A 25,413-nucleotide genomic window follows, 5' to 3' on the forward strand; every position below is an offset into this window, starting at 1 on the left:
AAGCAAAACTAAACCGAGGCCTGTAGCGTGTACAGTTTCCTTAAAACAGATTCGCCCTCTCCGGTATGTACTTCGAGGTTTCAGCGGACGTCTGTTTCCTAGGATACAAAAGAATAACCAGCAGTGACTTAGCACGAGACACTACTACGGCGAACTGAAAACGTACCTTTACTTTATCATCGAGATTTAACGGAGGCCAAATGGAAAGATAACAATATGTAATGCATGAGAGTGCTTGAAGAAGATAAAATTTTCATGTGTATGAAATGAGGAAATGAACACACTATTTATAAGCTCCAAAATGCATACCAAGAGTCATGCAAGATTAATTAACTCAATTGATTTTCTCATTAACTCAAGAATATGAAGAGCCAAAACTCTTCAATTAACTCAAGAATGTGGAGAGCCAAAAGACACTCCCACATTCATGAGACATAATTTTTTATTCAACCTCTAAATTTTATTAAAATTTCCAACAGCTTGAAGTATCTGGCAGAATAGGAATGAAATGGTTTGGAATAAGAAAAGCAAGCCTGCAGATTTAATTGTTTGAAACGATGGATTTCTTAAAACAATGGCAGACCACAAACAATGAACGAGGCGATTATATTTTCTAACTCTTTCCATGCAAGGTTTTGGATGCATCCTTAGAGAGTCACAACTCACAGGGCTCGTTGATTTCATGCATGGAAGCATCATTTTGTGAAACATTAACTATATTGTATGCTTTTTAATAAATAATTGGCATAAATAAATAATCTATTTTTTCTACGAAAAAAATAAAAGATCTACTTTGAAATCTTATAAATAACAAGTTTATTTGAAATTATAAAAAGAGTAGGTCTTTTGTGAGACGGTTTCATGAATCTTTATATGTGAGACAGGTCAACCATACCGATATTCGCAATCAAAAGTAACACTTTTATCATAAAAAAGTAATAATTTTTCATGGATGGCCGAATAAGATATCTGTCTCACAAAATACGATCCGTGAGACAGTCTCACACAAGTTTTTGCCTTAAAAAAATGAGGGTGCCTGCCGATATTTCTATCCAATTTAATATCACACTTCATATTTCCCATTTTAATGTCATATTTGCTATATTATTGGTCGCGATTTTAAATTTTATGACCAATTAAGTTAATTTAAAAATTAGTCAGAATAGACAAGTGCAGGTTGAAAAGAGGACATGTGACTCTAATAAGGACACGACTCGTTGGTTTCACCGGAAGCGCCGGTGGCAGAGGAAACCTTTTTTTTGGTTCTTTCCGACACAACCACCCATTTCGATATCTTCAAGCCAACGCATCTGCTAACTCACTCATGTCGGCAATAGGTGGTAGGGCCAAAGTGGCAGACTCTATTGAATTGAATTGGCAAAAGAAACGTGGGCTGTTTGATTGAATAATTCAGAAGACGGAAGCGCGTATAAAACGCGTTTTCACACGGTCAAGGAGAATTGCTTGGCGGCTATTGGCGATAGACCGGTGGAGATTGCGGATGATGGAAAGTGGAACGAGATGAATGATAACGATGTTGCCAATTTACACTTGGCTATAGCTGACGAAGTTTTGTCAAGTATCTCTGAGATAAAAACAGCCAAAGTTATCTGGGATACTCTGACAAAGATGTACGAGGTCAAGTCGCTACACAACATGATTTTCCTAAAGAGAATGCTTTATACTCTTCGGATGGCAGAATCTTCATCGATGACCGACCATATCAACACACTAAATATTCTATTTGCCCAACTCACTTCCATGGGGCATAAAATAGGGGTGCGGAGCTTCTACTTCAAAGTCTACCAGATTCATATGATCAACTTATCATCAACATAACCAACAATATTCTTATGGGCTTTCTAAAATTCGACGATGTCTTGACTGCGGTTCTCGGAGAAAAAAGCCGGCGCAAGAATAAGAAAGACATGTTGGTAATTTCGAAGCAGGCAGAGGCTTTGCCGATGATAAGAGGAAGATTCATGGACCGTGACTCCAGTGGGAGCCAAAGGCGAGGTAGATCAAAGTCGAGAAGTAAGAAGAAAAATATTTACTGCTTTAAATATGGCGGTAAAGGGCACTTCAAGAGAGAGTGTACGAGTATCGATAAAAGGTCTCAAGGAACTGTGGCCAGTACTTCAGGCAGTGGTGAAATATTATTCAGCGAAGCAGTGACAGTTGCAGAAGGCAGGCACAAATTCTGTGACACATGGATTATGGATTCAGGAGCGACGTGGCACATGACGTCTCGGAGAGAATGGTTTGATCATTATGAACCAGTCTCAGGAGGATCTGTATTCATGGGAAATGATCATGCCTTGGAAATCGCTGGGGTCGGTACTATCAAAATTAAAATGTTTGATGGCATCATTCGCACCATTCAGGAGGTACGACATGTGAAAGGACTGACAAAAAATCTTTTGTCCTTGGGGCAATTGGATGATATCGGGTGCAAAACTCGGATCGAGAACAGGATCATGAAAATTGTGAAGGGAGCGCTTGTGGTTATGAAGGCGGAAAAGGTTGCTGCAAATTTGTATGTACTTTTGGGGAAAACACACAAAGAGGCAGAACTAACTGTTGCATCAATTGTTTCAGGAGAAGAATTAACAGTGTTATGGCATAGAAAGCTCGGGCATATGTCAGAACGAGGGTTGAAAATTCTCTCAGAACGGAAGCTGCTGCCGGGACTTACAAAAGTGTCACTACCCTTTTGTGAACACTGTGTTACCAGTAAACAACACAGATTAAAGTTTGGCACTTCTACTGCCAGGAGCAAAAGCATATTGGAGCTGATTCATTCGGATGTTTGGCAAGCACCGGTTGTATCCCTAGGAGGAGCGAGACACTTTGTCTCGTTCATTGATGATTTCTCTAGGAGATGTTGGGTGTATCCAATCAAGATGAAATCAGATGTTTTTCAAGTCTTCAAAGATTTCAAAGCGCGGGTTGAACTTGATTTTGAAAAGAAAATCAAGTGTCTGAGGACTGACAATGGAGGAGAATATACCAGTGACGAGTTTGATGCATTTTGTCAACATGAGGGCATCAAGAGACAGTTCACGGCGGCTTACACACCTCAACAGAATGGAGTGGCGGAGCGGATGAACAGGACCTTGTTGGACAAAACAAGAGCTATTTTGAGGACTGCAGGTCTAGAAAAGTCATTTTGGACAGAACCAGTCAAAACCGCATGTTATATTATCAATCGTTCTCTTTCAGTGGCGATTGATCTGAAGACTCCGATGGAGATGTGGACCGGGAAGCCGACAGATTATTCTCATTTGCATACATTTGGAAGTCCGGTGTACGTTCTGTACAATGAACAAGAAAGATCAAAGTTGGATTCGAAATCCAGAAAATGTATCTTCTTGGGTTATGCTGATGAAGTAAAGGGGTTTCGCTTGTGGGATCCTACTGTTCACAAGCTTGTCATCAGCAGGGATGTTATCTTCGAGGAAGATAAAGTAAAGGGAGACAAATGCACACCGAATTCAGAAACTACTATTTTTCAGGTGGAAAATAAGACGGACGAAGGTCAAGTTTCTTGTGAAGCAGTACCAGAGCACGAAGAACAAGAACATGTTAGAGTCTGAGGTTTCTAATGTGAGGCATTCAACTCGAGACAGAAGACCACCAGGTTGGCTTTCAGATTATGTCACTGAAAGCAACATTGCATATTGTCTATTATCAGAGGATGGTGAGCCATCGAGTTTCCACGAGGCTACTCAAAGCTCGGATGTATCTTTGTGGATGATAGCAATGCAAGAAGAATTGGAGGCATTAGACAGGAATAAAACTTGGGATCTTGTTACACTACCACGAGGGAGGAAAGCCATCGGTAACAGATGGGTCTATAAGATCAAGCGAGATGGCAATAACCAAGTGGAGCGGTATCATGTTAGATTGGTGGTAAAAGGGTATGCTCAGAAAGAAGGCATTGACTTCAATGAGATATTTTTCCATGTGGTTCGGCTTACAACAGTCAGAGTGGTGTTGGCATTGTGTGCGGTGTTTGACCTATATCTAGAACAGCTAGATGTGAAAACGGCGTTTCTTCATGGAGTTCTTGAAGAAGAAATCTATATGCTCCAGCCAGAAGGTTTTACGGAAAAAGGCAAAGAGAACTTGGTTTGCAGGTTGAAGAAATCTTTGTACGGTCTCAAACAGGCGCCGAGGTGTTGGTACAAGAGATTTGATTCCTATATCATGAGCCTTGGATACAACAGATTGAGTGCAGACTCTTGTACGTATTTCAAGAGGTCTGGTGATGATTATATCATTTTGCTGTTGTATGTGGACGACATGTTGGTAGCAGGCCCCAACAAAGATCAGGTCCAAGGATTGAAGGCACAGTTGGCTAGGGAATTTGATATGAAGGACTTGGGACCAGCAAACAAGATTCTAGGGATGCAAGTTCACCGAGATAGAAGTAACAGAAAGATTTGGCTTTCCTAAAAAAATTATTTGAAGAAAATCTTGCAACGCTTCAACATGCAAGATAGTAAGCCAATTTAGACCCCTCTTCCTGTTAACTTCAAGTTATCCTCCAAGATGTGTCCTAGCAGTGAAGCAGAGAGGATGGAGATGTCTCGAGTACCATATGCATCAGCAGTGGGAAGTTTGATGTTCGCCATGATATGTACAAGACCGGACATTGCTCAAGCAGTGGGAGCAGTAAGTCGGTATATGGCGAATCCTGGACGAGAGCATTGGAGCACTGTTAAGAGGATCCTTAAATACATTAAGGGTACCTCGAATGCTGCATTATGTTATGGAGGATCAGATTTTACACTCAGGGGATATGTCGATTCAGATTATGCAGGTGATCCTGATAAGAGGAAATCTACTACTGGTTATGTGTTTACACTTGCAGGAGGAGCAATAAGCTGGGTTTCAAAACTGCAGACAGTTGTGGCGTTATCTACAACAGAGGCAGAATACATAGCAGCTACTCAAGGTTGCAAGGAGGCAACATGGATCAAAGGTTATTGGAGAAGATCGGGCACAAACAAGAAAATGTTTCTTTGTTTTGTGATAGTCAGAATGCCTTGCACATCGCAAGGAATCCAGCCTTTCATTCCAGGACGAAACACATTATAGTACAATTTCATTTTGTGCGAGAAGTAGTAGAAGAAGGAAGTGTGGATATGCAGAAGATCCATACGAAGGATAACATAGCTGATTTTCTGACCAAGCCAGTGAACACTGATAAGTTTGAGTGGTGTAGATCCTCAAGTGGCCTAGCGAAAACGTAAGCAGCAGGGAATGACAAGATTGAAAGAATGTGTGGAGATGCGTTTGATTCTCAATCAAATCTCCAAGTGGGAGAAATGTCGGCAATATGTGGTAGGGCCAAAGTGGCATACTCTATTGAATTGAATTGGCAAAAGAAACGTGGGCTGTTTGATTGAATAATTCAGAAGACGGAAGCGCGTATAAAACGCGTTTTCACACGGTCAAAAGGCTCTATAAATAGAGCTCCCCCATTCATTCTGAAATCATCCCTTCTTCGAGTTTTCTCTCATCTTATAAGCATTTGAGTGCTTAGTTCTATAATATTTGTGAGTTGTTTTGTTCTCCTGTATTAAGAGAGTGTGTGTTCTCTTTGGAAACACAGTGAGTGAGTTGTACACCACAAAATATTATAGTGGAATTCTTTTTATCTTGCCCGTGGTTTTTACCCTAATAATTTTTAGGGGTTTTCCACGTAAATCTCGGTGTCCAATTTATTCTTTATTTTCGGGTTTTATTATCTCAAATTCCTAACGTGGGACCAACAACTCACTCTTTATCCCTTTTTATATTTATATGTTATATATATAGAATTTATAACAATTTATTATTGTTTTACATAGGCAACTAGAGGTTTATTACATGTGCAAACGATTATGAAAATATAGAGTTATTTGTGTTTATATTTTAAAAAAATTAAAAATTTGTAGCATAACAGAGCTCGAACGCGACCTCAAGTTTGAAAAATAAGATTGAACGGTTTGCCATTACATAATCGCATCAATATAAGTCAATATATAATTACTCGAGTAGCGCGTGAGATCTTCAAGTAAAAACAATTAAAACTCGAATTTGATTAATTAGTGAAGAGACGTGATACTCAAACTTGACTTGAACTTGATTAAATCAAGCTCGAGTGAAGTTTTAACCGAGTCGCTCACGAGCTACGTACTCACGAATAATTTGACTCACTTGTATCTCTAAATAAAAAATAATGTGTAAACAAACTGAATTGAACTCAATATTAAGAAAGTTTAATATTTGAGTTTGTAAGCTTCGGTCAATTTGATTATTAAATAATTAAATATTTTATAGCTCTATTGAAATATTCGAGCATGTTTTCAACCTATTCGAACTATTACTTGAAAATAAAACGTCGAAAGGTAAAAATAAATTTATTTAATATATAATTATATTATAGTAATAAAATATAAATTTTTACCAAATTATAACAAATTATTTTATTAGAATAAAATAATTTGTATTCAAATTCGGCTTGAAATATAATCGATCGAGTTCGACTCACATAATCGATCGAGTTCGACTCAAGTTCAAATAATTTGTATTAGAATAAAATAATTTGTATTCAAATAATCCAAATATAATCGATCGAGTACGACTCACATCGATAATTTCAAATGCAAGTCTGATAATTTTTATGCTAGCAAGATAGCTTTATACCCCAAATTGAGATAACACGAAGAAAAAAGGTTATTTAGTTCAGATAGGGATAAATTTCAATTTCTTGGGTGAAAATTACAGAAAAATGGATTTTATTTAAAAAATTAGCTTGCTATCCAACTTTATAAAAGCGTTTCTCCTTTGAAAGTTATTTTTAGGTTCTTTGCATTTACTCTCCCTATGTTTAATTTATTTGATATTATCTTTTTTATTAAATGTAAAAATTATAGGATTCAAAAAACGTAAATGTTGAATACATTAATTACATGAGATATGAATACAAAAAACCCGTTATTTTTATATAAATTTTTATATGCATGCATGTTAAAGAAACTCGGGCACAAGTAACAATGTTGCACAATTTTGTAATTATAGGAAAAATCAACTTAATTAAGCCAAAATTCTTTTCAAACATAACATTCAATAGAAATTAATGATATTTTAAAACCCAATATTCATAAAACTTAGATGTAAAACCCTTGCAAATAAGACAAATATGTTTTTTTTTAAAAAAAAAAGGTGATATACACACACACACACACACACACACACACACACACACACACACACACAATGGAATAAAATTTCAAGAAGATCAAAGGTGATCATTGAAAGAAGTTCATATATAAAAAAAAATCTGGAAGAATTCAAGAGTGATTTTAGAGAACACAAGGATTGTTTACCAACATCGTTTAAGGATGTACAAAGTTTTCATATCACCACGTATGCCTATTTTCGCAAGCAGAGTAACATTTATTTATTGCTCACACATATAGTCTAATTAGCTCATTCCGGTTGAACATTGAGCACCATAGCACCATTTTAATGTTTTATTAGATCATCAAAGATTATTAGTGCTCAAGATACCTCAACCTTCTAACAAGTTCAATCTCTCTTAGGGAGATAATTGATAGTAGAAGTTAAAGGAGATCATCAGGCTTGTCGTCTGGATGATTGGTTGTAAACCGACTCTGGCTTGTCGTCAAACACATAAACAAATGTCATGTTTTATTTATCTGCTTTACACAATTAGTTTTGCATACACTTTTCATTGGTTTACAAGCTTTACAAAATCATTAGTTTTGTTAAATATTCGTCGAGCCTGCTCGCACATCTTTCACAACCTATAATCAATCTAACTTGTTCAACAGATAGTATGTGATCGAGAATAACTTCATTGGCTGCTAACCTAACCATGAGACACACACCCGACGAATCCTAACACCTCTCCGTGTGTTTTTATCTTTTTGGGTCTTATTAAGCAAAAAATTGGGAAAATCATTTCATCCATATTTTTTAGGCTTAACTCGGTTCAATCCATCTTAGCTTTTGCCGTATTAAGTAGGGTATGGGAACATTCAAACCTGTCTGAGATTAAGTAGGGCCGGTTACAGGAGGTAAGCCTTGTAACATTAATCCAAAAACCAATTGCCATTAGTTTCTACAAATTTTTTTCGCCCTCTCTTCAGGACAAAAAAAACCATTTTTCCCAACGTTGTATACCTAGTAACAATAACATAATATCATGTAATATACTTGGATCAATTTGCCAAATGGTACGGATTATTTTAATATGCAAAAAAAGATGGAGTGAATCGGGTAAACGCGGGGACAAAAATTCAAGTAGCCTAATTCCTACCCGTAATATAATCCATAAATGAGGCAAAATCTCCCCCACATTGGAGAACTTTTACCGGACAATTTTGCCCCTAATACCGGGTAGTCCGGTTCTATGGCTGCTATTTACAAAAGACACTACCCGGAAATGGGTTTTAGAACCGTTTTTCATCTTTGTTGGTTGCTTCTCCCAAACCCAGAGGTTTATTATATTGTATGAAATAAAATATAATTAATACTCCTTCATTTTTTTTAATTATTAATTAATTTACCAATAAAATTCTTATCTTGATGGATGATTTCGCGGTGTAACCTTGAAATTAGCGCTTGAATCTTTGTAGAAACTGCTTGCGAATCGGATCAATCGTGAGGTAATTATTCATCCTGTTGAAGCTGCATCAAATTTTTTTTTTTTGGTTTATGCTTTATTTCTTTTCTCTATGTCTTGATTTGGATTTATGGTGTCGGATCATATTTGAATTTTGTTGGTTTCTTCTGAATTCGGTTTAGAATTGGGACCCTCAATGGTGTGTTTGAGATTATTTGAGTTGATCTACAAGAGGAATTATTTAAATCTGGCGTTTTGTTTATTGTAATCAGGTCGAGGAATTGGAGTCGATCCTGTGGAGATATCATCAAAATTTGCTTAATTGTTAGTTTTTGCTCGACTTTCTTTATATATATAAAAAGAAGCTTTTATGTGAAAATTGGTAAATTTTGTTAAAACGATGTAGTGGATTTAGAATATGTAGGTTTTGACATTTTTAAAGAAAATCTATGAAACTGACAGTAAACGGTGTAACTTTCATTTATTTCATATTTCTAAGCGGTTTTGGCGTCAGTTGATGAAGCTGCAAAAGTAATTATCGGATCTGATGATTTTGAATGTTTTTTCTCCCCAACATTTTGTCTTGTCATTGCATGGAGTTTATGTGGTGTTCAAAAATTTTGCGCTCGCATCTTATGGTTTTTAATTTTCTTTTATCAAGTAATAAATATATTGCTTTCGCAAGGGAACACTCAGGAATTCTGATTATGATAGTGATAATTGATGGTTACGATCTCCATTCTCCGGCTCTTTTATGTAAAACTTGTGTGTTCTTGATGAAGATGATTGTGGTGAAAATGTCTCTAGCTCAAAACTTTGTATTGAATTTTACACAGGTATTACTGCCGATGGCTTATAGCCTATCCAGTATTAACTATTAAGGTCATGAGTTTGGACGAGGTCTTGGGTTCAAGACCAAATTTTAACAAACCTCTCCCTAGCTCAAACAATTTTATAAAAAAGGTATTTCTGCACTAAATGAAAAATCATTAACCCATGTATTTCAAACTTTTCCCTAGGAACAATGTTTATAAGGATATTCCTTATCAAGTTGGTAATATATTTATTAATTATATTATTTTTAACAAGGTGTTTTTAAATCATATTATAGCATATAAGTTTAATTTTATATAAATATTAATATCATTATATTCTAAAAAATAACATTGTAATGAAATTATTTTTTTCTAAATAACATTAGTTGAAATAATCTAAAATAAATATATATTGAACTATATTTCAAATTAAAGTTATTTTTAAAATAATTAAAAAAGAAATAAATAAAACTACACCAATGTGTGGTGTCCTGTTGGAGTAGAAATAAGGCGCAGGTTTGCTTGGCGCACACTTGGAGATACCTGTATAATTCTTAACATGGATCATTCGTGAACACGAAAAGAACTGCGGAGATGCTGTTTTCATGATGGGAATAGCTGCAGTTTTTGGATCTTGATTCTTGATTCAGTTTTAATTTTTCTTTATTTTCGCAGACTGCATTCAACCTTGAAATTATTGGAACATCTGAGGCCTTAGAATCGGGTTTTGTGCAACTAAATTTAATATAGATGTTGAAAGCTCAGATATTTAGAGTTCTATTTGTACTGAGGCAAAAATATATCTTACCTTTGTTTATCATAATTTAGGACTCAACAATTTGTGAAGTAATCATATTGAGAGAGATTGTTCATCTTTTGGTTTACCACAAGTCCTCAAGTAGCTTTTAGTTATTCTCAAAACCTTCTATGATTTTTTTTTTTTGGTGCTGATTGATAACTAGTTGATTGTTACTTAGATCATGGTTGATGTTACAGCACTGTGTTGCTGAATTTGATGATCTTAGAGTGGCATGCTGGCTAAGATATGGCGCCAAAGAAGAGGTTGGAGTTCGGATTCAATGGCTACCAAACTCCTGCTATTCCTAGAGCTCCCAGATCAATAAGGGTAATCATATTTTTGAGAATTAAATTTTTTTTAGTTCACAATTTTCTAAATGTGCACTTGTCTTTGTTTGTCTTGATAGAAGAGAGGCCCGCGTAACAGGTCGGTGGAAGGCAACAAATTTTATGCCTTTGAACTACTTGCCGCTATAGCTGGGCAGTTATTACAAGAGAGTGAAGGCTCCATTTCCGGTAATGTTACTGAAGGGAAAGCCCATTTTGGCACTGGAAAAAATGGAAATCAAAAGGAACAGTCTAAAGATGATAAAGCTTTGAAATTAGAGAATTATGACCATAGAAGTTGGGCTGAGAGTGCCTTTATTCCAGAAATTTCTCTTCAGGAGCGTGGTCTCTTTTCTAACTTTGAGGGACTAACACGAGATGAAAATGGTTCTGTGGTGGAACACTCTTCTGTTGAAAGTTCTGATTCCCCAAACAAAGTTGATTCTGATGTAAAATTAGTTATTTCCGAGGAGAAGAATATTGATGGTGTCATTACAAGTGAAATATTTAATAAAAAAGTAGGAGTTAAACCAGAAAAAAAGGTAGAGAATGACACAAATAAAATTGCAGACTTATATACACCTAACAGATCCACTGTAAAGGATCCAAACAGAGAATTTGTGAATGCTGACATATCATTTAACTCAGAGAGTAGTGTACATTTGTCCTTGTACAGGGATCCCATTCATGGTGCTTTATTCAGAAAGCGCTGTAACAGTGTAAATTTAGGAATTAGAGATGACGACGAAAATTCTTTCAGGTGCAATAACTTTCGCACCAAGTTTAGGTCCTTCCAGCCACATTCATATACTGAACATCATAGAATAAGGAATATGCTGAAATCTAAATACTGGAAAGTTGCTCCAAAAGTGAAGGATTATGACCTTTATGGTACTAGTAAGTTGAGCTCGTACTTCTACATAATTTTATAAACTTAAATAGTTTGATTCTTGAATATCCAATGCATATGCAATGGATTATCTTTCTTGCACTAAATGATGTTGGTTTCCAGGAGAGAGAATGAGAACCTTTTGCCGATACAGGAAAGTTGCTTATGCACAAAAAATATGTCAACGGGTACCTTTTAAGAAGAAGAAGAAGAAGTCAAATAACAGCTTTGCGGTTGCTTATAATCAGGATTGCAGCAGTGATAGCATCTTCCCCATAAAGGGGGCAAGGGGAGATGAATGTAGCTCATCTATGATCTTGCATGGAGGTCTATATTATTTTGTAATTTTAAGTCAAATTATTTGGTTTATATTTGAATAATCATCTTGATGTCTTACAGCAAGTGGAGCATCTATTAACATGAAAGGTCATCAAAAAGCTAAGGATCCTTATGGTACCAATTTTTTCTTGCACGAAATTCACTTCCCATATAGACTCATCCACAGTATTTGTACGTGAATCATTTCTCACATGTGCTATTTTTTTTCTCAGTGAGATTTAGTATAAAATCCTTTACCGTGCCAGAACTTCATATCGAGGTCCCTGAAACTGCGACTATTGGTTCACTAAAGGTTTGGTGTTAGCTCATTTTTCCAGTTTCTAAACAGAAAATTTGGACACAATTGTGGTATATATAATGGGACATAACTGTTGGAGCTGTTAAAACGGGTCAGGCCCCTCGGACCGGCCCGTTACATAAAATAGGTGGGTTGGGTTGGCAATATCCCGGTCTGTCCATCCAAATTCAATACAATATCGGCTAGGCCCGCCATTCACATAAAATAGGAGGGTTGAGTTGGTATTTTTCCACCCACTAAAATGACGGGTTATGGTCGGCCTGCCCCATTGGCCCGTTTTGGCAGTGCTAATAATTGTAGCTTAAACTGATTTCGGGAACATTTGTAGCAAATCTGATTAGCTAATTATAAGTTATCTGGTTATCTTTATGTTGTTTTCTCAGAGAAATGTGATGGAGACTGTTACTTCTATTCTTCGAGGTGGAATACGAATTGGGGTTGTTCTTCAGGGGAAGAAGGTGAGAGACAACAATATAACTTTGGAGCAGGCTTGTATTTCTCAGAGTTGCAATCTCAATAACTTAGATTTTACTTTGGAGCCGAATTATACACGCGTCCTCGAAACCAGAAATCCTGAGAAGCCCCCCCTTGTATTTCCATGTGATACAAACCAGCAATTACGAAGGTATGGTTATCGTTTTAGATTTTTTTGCTTGCGTCAATTTTCAACAGATAATTTGCTTCAATTTTTTTTGCCACGTGTATTCACCTCTCATATTTGGCTTATTAATTTGATGAAAAATATAGCAAGTTGTAGGTTATATTGCTATTATGATGCATTTGGATGGAAGATTTCATGTCAAAGGATTTAAAATCCATCACAATCAATTGGAAACTCTTGCCATCCATGGATTTGAAATCCCTCATTTTACATTTTTTAACTTGTTTATGAACTAATGTAATAGATTTCAAATTTCTACAATATGGAGTCATTTGAAAACTTCCCTCAATTTTTTTTTCCAAATTCAAATGCAACCTTATAGAATTTATACTTTTAGATCGTAATAATTACCCACATCATATATATTTCTTGATGTCAAGGAATGATGATGTTGCAATTGTTTCAGCAGGATATATTTGAATTTTTATGTGGACTCCTTAATCATGTAACATATTCCACAGGCCACCTGCTACTCCGGGGACTGATTCTTGTATTACACACGCCTCAGATGATCATTCTCTTGCTAATAAGCTGGACAATTTAGTTGTTAATAATGAAATTATCTCATCCCCGATAATGCCTCCTGATGTGCAAATGGACGTAACAGTGTTCCGACTCAAAGGCTTTGGTTTGTGTACCTCCGATGAATATGGAGGCACTTCCAGCGGCCACAACTAACCCAAAACACAAACATAGTGAACTTTCACAGCGTAGAACTAGACGACCATTCTCCGTACAAGAAGTTGAAGCACTGGTTGAAGCCGTTGAAAAACTGGGGACTGGGAGGTATAAATATAGAACACCATTTTGATGTCGAGTACATGTTTGGGTTGTTAGTGGTCTTCATTTGGATTCAAATTCCATTTTCCACAGGTGGCGTGACATTAAAATGCGTGCTTTCGAGAATGCAGATCATAGGACATATGTCGACTTAAAGGTGAGAAATATGCACTATCTATTGTTTAAGTAGCATCAAACCATTAGTTGGTTGAAAAATTAATGTCGTACTTTCTTGGTTGAAAAATTAATGTCTACAATCGCTCATGCTATCATGCATACATATAATATTGCTAAGTCTTAAGATTGCTTTTATTGCATGTGAAGACTTAAGAATGACTAGCACGTGCTGTTTCTTCAAGTTGGACTCTTCGGGTGTTGAATAGTATGTCCCTTCAGATGTAAAACTATCAAAAATACGTTGTGTAATTTTCTAGATGCGGAACTTTTATGTTCCAGAATATATTTAGAAAATTCATGAGACTGCCCATTCAACGGGCATCGATTCCCAGAATTCTATCCATATGTCATGGTCTCTTTTTTTGAGCAAGTATGTCATGGTTTTTAGTTATGCAGGATAAATGGAAGACTCTAGTCCACACTGGAAGCATATCCCCTCAACAAAGAAGAGGGGAGCCTGTGCCACAGGAGCTGTTGGATCGAGTTCTTGCTGCTCACTCGTATTGGTCGCAGAATCAGGCGAAACAAGGAAAGCAGCTGGTCGAGCCTCCAAAAATAATAGTTGCTGAGGTGGGAGCTGAAGGAGCTTGAAGGATGACGACTTACGCTTGTTGACAGTGTAAAATAGTAAATGATATTTAACACGTGGATTTGTAAAAAGAAATTGTCATTTTATGTTTGATGTTTATGCGTAGCGTTTTCACAATCAAGGATTTGTTTGTTACCTCTGACTTGACTTTGTATAGACAGGAATTTGTGAAAAGGATTAATGGTCAAATATATTTATATATTTAACATAAATCACTCTACAATTTGAATGTTTTGCACATATTGTGTTCACATTTTTTCGACTTCCACAAAGTATCGAGTTAAATGAGACACCAAATTTCGTTCCAACTTTGCACCTAAAACACCTATTAATCCTCTAGCCAGGGACATTGCCGTAAAGATCCAAATTAACTTCTCGTTTGTCCTTAAATTGAAATTTTCCTTCTTCCCCTAACTTCTTCCAGTCTACCTTTCACATGCTTCTATTTAAGTCATCAACGGGTGTTAAAGAGGATAGAACTTCCACTTAGATTCAATGAGACTTGACTCTTTGAATAATGGAAAATGCCTATGAATATATAGAATAATCCAATCTCATCAAATGAATATATATAAAATGATCCAATCCAATCAAATGAACCAAACACAAGAACAAAATAATATAAAGATGATTGTTTTGGAACCGTACAAAAAAAAAAAAGGCTCACAAAAAAATATGTTGGTCACATTTAATCCATGAAAATGTTTCTTATTAGCTCGTCTCATATATCTATATTTGTGATATTTGTGGACTCGGTCCATATCTGCAATAAAAAACAATACTTTTAACATAAAATTATTTTTTCATTAATTGAGTTAATCCAGATCTATCTCACAAAATTAACTCGTCAAATAATCTTAAAACAGTTTTCGTTGAATCCATCTATGTAGGTAAAGGTGTTCCTTTTGTGCGACTGGGGTGGGTTTCATTTGATTTGATCTCTATCCGATATTTGTGGTTATCAGATATTGTAACTCATACCGTTCCAAGAAATAAACACATGCGCTGGTTTATGCAATTTTTTTATACATAGTGTGCAAATTTGCTAGTATATCATTCATAGTATATAAATCAAATTTACAATAATAAAAATGATATTTAATCGACATATTATCATATATGATTAAATGCTATGAATTATTAAACAACAAAGAATTAAAGTAATATATGCTACAACACCACCTATCCCCATCAATCATTCTAGATTTGTTCCAAGAAAGTAATATAAGAAACTTTTAACAAATCTAATGCAAAACTCTTTTAACAACTATGACTTTTTCAGGTTGTAGAATGACAATGTATTGTTTCATTTTGTGTCAAAATTTTATACACTCAACATACCATAATTATTCTGTCTAATCATAATTCACAAAATAATTACATACGAAAATAACTCCAAAAACATTTTGAAAACGATGGGTTCACCAAAAATCGATTGTCCAGATAGTTACGTGTACAACGAACAACTAGTATTGTGTTTGTGAAAGTGGAATGGGAAAACATTGATTAGAAAAAGTAAATGCGTGGAAAAGGGTTGGATCGAGTATTTTTCTTTTATACAGTGAAAAAATCTCGTCTTTTTGAGCTTTCCATTTATTACAAGATGATCGGCTCAAACATAAATCAAGAAATGTTATTCTATAAAGTAAAAATCAGTAGTTGACTCTGCCATGACCAAGCGTTCACACCACAGCCTTTGGATATGGAATATACAATGGCCAAGATTTGTCACCTCCTCTCAATTTTACCAGCAATCATAGCTCTTTTGCATAAAATTGCTAGATGCCCGTACGCGCACCCATTTTGACACATTCTGTCTGTTAATCTCGCTCTATTTGAAGGGTTTTTTTTAACGTCTTTCTGTGGTCTTAATTGATCGTTCAGCACGAGTATTGGTTTCAACTCAAGTGTGCTGGGCTACACTTGTGTAAAGTGAATCTGAGGTATGGTTTTTTGTTTTCTTGGTGAATGGGATTTTTGAGGTTTAGTGGTTGATGATATTTCTGAGTATGTATGTTGGTTTTTCAGGAGTTTTAATAATCAGTTACGTTTTTTTGTGCTTTTGTCTTGGCTTTGTTTGTTGTCCAGATTTGATCTTCATGAGTCCCAACTCCTATGGTTCTTTTTCTTTGATGAGTTTCTTGTTTTATGCATCTTTTTGTGCTTGTTTCGGGGTTTCTTTATCTGCTTAGAGCTTTGATCTTTATAAGCTTGTAATATTGGGAAAAATATGGGTTTTGTTGCTAGGCTTGAAGTTGAGAAGAAAGTTTGATTCTTGTACGAGGGTTATTTTGTTGGGTACACTTTCTGCCTTGAGAAGCTTTTGCAAACTAGATGCCATGGATCAGAATTATCGGGGACATAGAGGGCCAACTTCTGGAATTAAATTGAATAACCAAGCTGTTCCGATATTTTCGGATCCAATTAAAGTGAATAACCTAGCTGTTCCGGTGTTTTCAGATCCAAATCTGATCAATGATTCGAGACTTAGTGGTCGGTGTTTTGATTGGAATGCGGATAATGTCCTGGTTTCTTGTTCTTCGAATTTTGATGTGAAAGACCAGTTGTCCGAATGTGATTCTCAGGAGGATTGCGATTTTAGTGATGTGGTCCTAAAGTACATCAACCATATCCTAATGGAAGAGGATGTGGAGGAGAAATCCTGCATGTTTCAAGAATCTGCTGCTCTTCAAGCTGCAGAGAAATCATTTTACGACGTTCTTGGCAAGCAGTGTCCTGCTTCTACCGAGTATCAACAGGAGTTAACTTTACATCAGGATAGACAGAAACATAGCTTGGAAGAGGGTAGATTTTCTCGTGCTGCCGATGGCAGTATGAGTATATTATGTCCCGATTGGTGTTTCGAGTCCAACATAAATGGCTTTGACAAACATCCTGTTACCGTTAATCCTGTGTCACAGGCATTTTCTCAGTCTTGTTATAGTTCATCAAGTAGCAGTGGCACTGTTATTGATAGTCAGGTGGATTCACCTATTAGTACACTTGGAATTCCTGATATTTTTACTGATAGCCAGTCGATTAGGCAATTTAAAAGAGGGTTTGAAGAAGCGAGTAAATTTCTTCCTGATGAGGGTAATTTGATTGTTGATTTGAATTATGATGAACCATTTCAGAAGGAGCATAAAGAAGTTGCGGTTAGTGGTCGGGCTGTCAAAGTGGAAAAAAATTTGCATATCGTAGAGTCTGCTGATGTGTCAAGGGGGAAAAAGAACTCTTTTAATGACAACATGGGAGTGGAGGAGGAAAGGAGCAACAAGCAATCAGCAGTATATACTGTAATCAACCGTTAGTTCGGAAATGTTTGACAAGGTGCTACTTTGCAGTGAAGGGAAAAATCTATCTGATCTTCGTAAAGCATTGGATGAAATATCTAAAAAAAATACCTCGGATGGACAATCTAAGGGATCCAACGGTGGGAAAATTCAGGGCAAGAAATCAGGGGGTAAGAGGAAAGTGGTTGATATGAGAACCCTTTTGACCCTTTGTGCACAAGCCGTTGCAGCTGATGATCGTAGGACAGCGAATGAGTTTCTAAAACAGATTCGAGAGCATGCCACTCCAACCGGCGATGGAATGCAGAGACTTGCTCATTATTTCGCTGATGGTCTAGAGGCACGTATGGCTGGGTCAGGGACTCAGATATATAAATCCCTTCTCAATATTCCGACATCTGCTGCTGATATTTTGAAAGCATACCATATATACCTTGCTGCCTGTCCGTTTAGGAAGATTTCTAATTTCTTCGCAAATAAGACGATCATGAATGTGGCTGAGAAAGTCACGAAGCTCCACATTATTGATTTTGGTATTCTATATGGTTTCCAGTGGCCTTGCTTTCTGCAACGCCTCTCTACTAGACCCGGTGGACCCCCGAAGCTTCGGATTACTGGTATTGATTTTCCATGTCCAGGTTTCCGACCATCGGAAAGGGTTGAAGAGACTGGGAGGCGCTTGGAAAATTATGCTAGGACTTTTAACATTCCATTCGAGTTCAATGCCATAGCCCAGAAATGGGAAACGATCAAACTCGAAGATCTTAAGATCAAGAAGGATGAGGCTCTTGTGGTGAACACTCTTTATAGGCTTAGGAATCTGCTGGACGAAACCGTTATTGTGAACAGTCCTAGAAATACTGTTCTAAACCTTATCCGGAATATGAACCCAACTGTTTTTGTGCAGGGGATCATGAATGGTGCTTTCAATGCCCCATTTTTCATCACAAGATTCCGCGAGGCGCTGTTTCATTATTCTTCTTTTTTCGATATGCTTGATTCGAATATCCCCCGAGAATGTCACGAGAGAATGCTGCTTGAGAAAATCGTTTTTGGCCGGGAGGCAATGAATGTTATTGCATGCGAAGCAGCTGAGAGGATCGAGAGACCAGAGACGTACAAGCAATGGCAGGCTCGATGCATGAGGGCTGGGTTCGAGCAGGTTCCTTTGGACAAGGAAATCAAGAAAATGGTGAAAGATAGGGTTGAATCGTTCTACAATAAAGATTTCGTGATAGATGAAGATGGCCATTGGATGTTGCAAGGTTGGAAGGGACGAATCGTATATGCTCTTACTTCTTGGAAGCCCACACATTGAATAAATTTTGCCTCCATAACAACATTCAGAGACCAGCAAAAACGAGTGCCGTCGATCGTACCATATGTCCTTTTCGGTCTTTAACAAATGGTTAGTTGTGACACTATTTCGAAAGAGAGCTATGAATACTTACTAATTTTATCGAATAACATTTCAAGAAATGTCTATTCAGTTCTTATAAGGACATGGAATTTGTTTATTTGATGTGTGGAAATATTATGCATTTGGTGGGATTTGTTTCTATGTATCTCTATCTGTTAGGATGAAGTAAAACGTAATTTTAAACAATCATTAGATTCAATGTTTGCTCATGGGAGGTTTAAGGAATGATCAAACTTATGGGCACGCAACGAACCCACCCTGCTGAAAGCTTTTCGAGACGATAATCGTGGTAAATCTTCGTTGTCGAAGATGCGTTGCATTGCCACAGCAGCAGTCGTATATCATCTATGGAATGCAATGAATAGGTGTTTGTTCGATCAAGAGAAACAATGCATTGAAGATATTCTTGGGAAATACAAATATCTATATAGCGAGCAATGAATTGGTGGTATGTAGTTGAATGTTCTTGTATGAATATATTAGGGCAAACTTGTATATTTAACTCTCTTTTTACCATTAACTATATGTATAAAATAGAATAAAATCATCATATTCATTAGAGTAGCATGAATTATGGCATGGTGTGCAAGAATTACGTTTACGCTTTGTGAAATTTTAGAAGCTATAAAGGTGGCTTCTGTGCAAATAAATATGTATACGAATAGGTTACGTTTTCTGGTGTCATATCAACATTCTGATAAAAAATAACCAAAATCAAAATAAAATGCAAATTAATGAATGAACTGATTATATAAACAATGTTTTTTTTTAAAAAAAAAAAACATTGAAGTTATAGAATCAAAATATAATTTTTCCTTATACTAAAAAATTATATAATTTTCATTGATACGATGTGTGAAAAACGAAGTTTTATTGTATGTTGGAATATTTTTAAAAGATATTAAAAGTCTCGTCCATGCTTATATTAAATTATTTTTTGGTACGATGTGGTGGAGCATTAAGCATCTGTTATTGGGGTTTGAAGTGGGAATGTTGGGTCTTGAAATATATATCGGTATATATATATATATAATATAATATAATATGAATATTAATATTAATAGTAAATAAACAATTCAACTTCACGGACTACGTGTTTGATGGAGGCCTTCCAAGATGTGAATGCATGCCATATTCTCAAGATAAAAGACAACAGAAACTTCGCCAATACGCACCAGTTATTTACAATAATTGCTCCGCACACACAATGCATGTGTGTACAGATTTTTTATCATTATCGATGGAGTAAAGTGAAATTTGATAAATTATAGAGGGAATAAATTGATATTTGAATTGTTGAAAAAATAAAAAAAAAATGTGTGTTGAAATTTAAAAAAACAAAAAAAAACAAGTGTAATATTTGTATCATATAAGGGTAAAGTTGGAAGAAAAAGTTAGTGTTCTTCCTAAGTAATTACTATCATGACCTCAAATTTAATAAAATAGAATAGATTGTACAATTTTTTTAATTAATTTTATTATATTTAAAAAATAAATAAAATTGTAAAAACCAACGAGAAGGTCATGCTTCAATTTATAACGATAAAATGAAAATGTTAATGTAATGATAAAATGAAAATGTAAACTTAACGAGACATATTACAATTTCAAATTATAAAATGAAAAAGTAAGTAATAAACAAAAAAAACTAAGAATACTTATTTTCAACCCCCTAAACCATTTCGTCGATATTAAATTTGTCTCTATTATTCAGGATTCTTAATATAATAATATGTTTTTTTGATGCAATAAATTCTTGTTTTTTGCATTCATTTAGTTGTAAAAGTGAATAACCATATTGAGTGAAGATCGAGATATAAAGAGTGCTTTTTTGGCTAAGTTAAATTAAACTTACCGTATTCTCCGCATAGAGAGTAAAACAATAATTTAATATATATGATAATCTATTTATCCATTATGGGGAATTTTCGCCTACTTTTTTTTAAAAAAAATATCAACATGATTTGAGTACATATTGTTTCTCCGAATTCCATATCCTTGATTTCATAAAAAGTTCTAAAAATTATAAACAAAATCATTTTTTTATCTTTATTGTAATGAGCCGAGTCGAACCATATAATTTATTTGGGCTCAAATTCAACTCGAAAACAAATTCGAAACCTAGCTCGAATTCGATAATCATTAATATTTGCAAACAAAGCTCTTAAAAGTATGAAGCATGACGAAACGTCACGATCAACCTTCACAATCTTAAGCGAGTTTCGAACGAGATTAAACAGTTAAAAAATATTTTTAGCTTTTAGTATGTTTGTAATTATATTAAGTTCATTAATATATTAAATAACATGTAAACATACAAATTTTAATAATAAATATTTAAATTTTCAAATTATATAAAATATAAGCTTCAAAATAAAAAAATAGCGTGGAAATAGTACATGGTAAGTTTTATTTAGATGTCTTTAAGGTTTTTTTGTTTAAAAAAAAATATATTATTAAATCATTTTTTTATCGTTTTTCGCGTCTATTCACGCTTTTTTACACGATTAATATGATTAACCACAAGTTGCTCGTTTTTTCCACGTTTTTGTCTAAAAGAAGTTGTTACTTCACGTTAACACTTAATCGTGCGATTAAACTGCGATTTTTCACGTTTTTTAGAACACTGCTCGCGAATAGAATTTCTTTACCCGATTTAATTTGAAAAACTTATCAGCCAGTTCGATCCATTTATCCACTAGCTTTGTCTATGTTACCCCTTATACCGTAGAAAAAGTTAGATGATGTAAATTCCTAGTAGAAAATTTCAAAATTACTAAAATATTTTGGGTTAGCTCAAACTCAAAAATGCTAGATTTTATATAAAAAAAGATATTTAATCATTTTAAATCAAGCTGGAACTCACATTATTTATTTATTCGAGCTCGAACTTTTTTTTTATTTAAATATTCGGACAATTAGTTCAGATCCTTAAACTCAAATAAACAAATACGAAACCTACACCTGGTGAAGCTGCAATATGGTAGAAGCCTCCACCGAATCGCACCCCCCCTTATCTGGTTGAGAGTCGGCCACGTTTTTTCCTGCAGATGGCAGCTTCCACCACACGATTGGATAACACTCAAATCCTGCACGTACACACAGCTTCCATCACAAGCCAAAATCTACTTCGAGAATTCAACACGCTTTTCAGTTCATCTGTTGCATGAAAACAGGATTGGAAAAAGTGCCAATCCACCTCTATATATTCGTGTGAAGTGGTCACGCAATCTTCCTGTCCTTCTATCTGTACCTTTCAGTGCGACAATCAGTGGAAAAGTTCTTAAGAAAAGTCGATTGTGTAGCTGAAATATATGGAGGGAAAGGTGGCACAAGTGGAGGAGGACGTGTGCAGAACTCCCCGGCACGAGCGGTGCAGGATACCGGCGCCTTCAGCGTGTCCGGCGGCGCCGAGGAAGAAGTCCGCCGTGTATGGAGAACAGCGCGCAATTCCTCCGAAGGATGGGTATTATCAGTCTCCTGATCTCGAGGTTTTCTTTGCTGTTGCGTTGAGAAGATCAGATGCTGCTGCCTGTGTTTATTTCTGATGTTATCCAGAATTTTTTTTCCTTTTATATATTAAATTTGTAATATGCATTCATCGAGTTTTGATGCATAGTTTTGTTAATATATTACATAAATTTCGAAAATTTTATTTCTCAATGAGATTTAAATTTATTTCAAAGTCAAAAATGGATATTTCTGTGATTATCACTACGTACGAAGACTTTTGATTTGTAATACTATTGGTGTTGATCTGATCAAGAGTTTATGTAACAATATTTAGTTTTTATTCAAAAATTATGTGAAACTTAGGATTTAGTGTCAAAATTATACTTTGGTTTTGTAACAAACTATTAATAAATAAACATATCGATTCGATTTATATTGGAAGAGCGAAAGAAAAAAATTTGAATCAGAATAATACAATTTTATTAGTGAAATCAAATAAAAAATTTGTCTTCAAAAGTTGACTCTAAAAATGATGTAAAAAAGATTTTATTGTTATCATAACCGGAGTGACTTTGAAGAGTAGGTTTTTTGTGAGACAGTTTCATAAATTTTTATCTGTGAAACTAGTTAATTATACCGATATTTATAATAAAAGTAATACTCTTAGTATAAAAAGTAATATTTTTTCATGGATGATTCAAATAAAAAATTGTTTCAAAAAATATGATTCATGAGATCGTTTCATATAAGTTTTTACATTGTTTCAAATGGTATCTCATTTGTTTCGATGAAATAAAACTAAAAACATATCAATCTAACTTACTACGCTAAAATAAATTTCTGAATGAGTGATTAAATAGAAATAAAACAATAACAATCCAAAGTCAAAAGACTAAAATTAATTTTTTGCTATTCAGAGAATAATCTAGTACTCACGCACTATAACAACACCCTTAACGGAATATTCCTTTTTTTTTTTTTGAAATTAATCAAATCAAGGGAAAGACGAAGAATCATGCGTTTGGTTACGACACTGTTACTTGGCGTAACTGAATTGAAAAGTCTCGATTATATTTTTATTCAAACGTTTGGTTAAATTTGATTGTTTACCATAAATCATCACTATAATAACTTTTCATCGTGATGATTGAAAATGACCAATCTGTATAATTAAACAAAAACTCATTTAATACAGTCTCATGAATCAATTTTATGATACGAATTTTCTATTTGTGTCAATAATGGAAAAATATTTTTTTATGTCGAAATTTTTCTTATTATAAATCTGGACATGGTTAACTCGTCTCACGAATAAATATTCGTAAAATCATTTCACATGATATCTACTCTTAATTATATTATAATTCATGCATATAATATAAACTCAAAATGCAAAACTATAGTTTATCATATAATCTCATTTTTAAAACTTTAAATCAAACATATTATTATTTATAAGTTATTATTCCACATTCTATTTGGCTTAAGTATATATAAATTCGAGTAAAATGAAATTCACCATATTTATTGTCATAATAATATTTCTGTAATTGTTATGATAATCTATATACAAAGAATTTTGTTTTGTAATATTATTGGTGTTAAATTGATCAAGATTATGTAAAAAAAATTTAGTTATATATCATCCAAAAATTATGTGAAAATTTTGAATAAAAACTAATACATGGTGATTAAATACCACTCCTAAAAATTGTAAATCGAAAATAACAGATAAATGAACAAAATCCCATTTTAATTTGTTCCACTGGAATTGTAGAGGTTAAAAGGTGACTTATAAATGTTAATATGTCGATTGCCCTAGCGACGAGTTCTTTTTTTAATTATTTCAGTCTAAATATGATTAGACATACTTTTATGGAAAACTTTATATTATAAGAAAAATTATAATTTTAGTTATGTAACTTATCTATATTCTATTTTTAGTCGAAGTTTTAGTTTTTTTGTCTGAGCATTGACCTGATGTAGAAAAATGATTATGTAGTGCAAGAAATTGATGATGTGGGATATGAAATTGATGGCGTGACACCGAATATTGTAACATGTTTGATATCACGTCAATACTCAAATGAGAAATGTCTAGAAGTGGAAAAAAGTAATAAATTATAATGCTAAAACTGAAATTTGAAATATTTTAGGACTAAAATAGAAAAAGGATAAATTATAAGACTAAAATCATGATTTTCATTTATCTATACTACATATACTTCTATACTATATATACTATATCATAAAGATTTGACCCAAATATTTGTTCATGCCAAATTTTCTTTCCCAAATTATCCCTTGCCCATAATACCATTATTTTTCTAAAAAATATACAATAACTTATTAACTTCCATATTTTATCTACTTTTTCAATTTTTGAAATTACTAAAATATCTATTCATCTTGATCTAAACTTTTAAATTTTTAAATAAATCAATAAATCAAACCCCAGAGAAATACTAAATACACATCGACGATATTGATATTATGCAAATAATGTGATTAAATAAATACGTTTTCCCTTTATTTGTATAAAAAATACTTTATTTTTGTATTCAAATTAACCCTTTTTTTATTTTTTTTTTATTTTGTAGTCAAATTAAAAGAGAAGCCATTGGAGGGTCTTGATAAGTTGTTCACAAAACTGTGGAGAGCATCATGTTGTGGATTACGTCAAAACGATAGCGATCATGATGATAATATAGTACCAAAAATACGAAATAAAATAATCAACAAGAACACAAAGATTTACGTAGTTCACCCAATATAAGCTACATCCACGGAGCTACTGCAAATCTTTATTATAGAGGGAAAATATTATAAGTGTATACAACACTCAATATCTCACAATTTCAACCCTGAGTATAACCGAGAAAATATTTTTTCTAACTTACATAAGAATAACACTCGATTTTTTTCTTCTCACT

The 25,413-nt window shown here is 34.4% G+C and overlaps 2 pseudogenes; both read left to right on the forward strand.

The window, feature by feature from the left end:
* The first annotated feature begins 8,472 nt into the window (after nt 1-8,472).
* On the forward strand, nt 8,473-14,526 carry LOC142524233 (telomere repeat-binding protein 4-like; annotated as a pseudogene).
* A 1,365-nt stretch (nt 14,527-15,891) lies between these two features.
* Nucleotides 15,892-19,168, forward strand: LOC142524292 (scarecrow-like protein 14; annotated as a pseudogene).
* The last annotated feature ends 6,245 nt before the right edge of the window (nt 19,169-25,413 follow it).

The sequence above is a fragment of the Primulina tabacum genome, chromosome 14 (genome assembly GCF_025594145.1).
Source record: "Primulina tabacum isolate GXHZ01 chromosome 14, ASM2559414v2, whole genome shotgun sequence".
Lineage (NCBI taxonomy): Eukaryota > Viridiplantae > Streptophyta > Magnoliopsida > Lamiales > Gesneriaceae > Primulina > Primulina tabacum.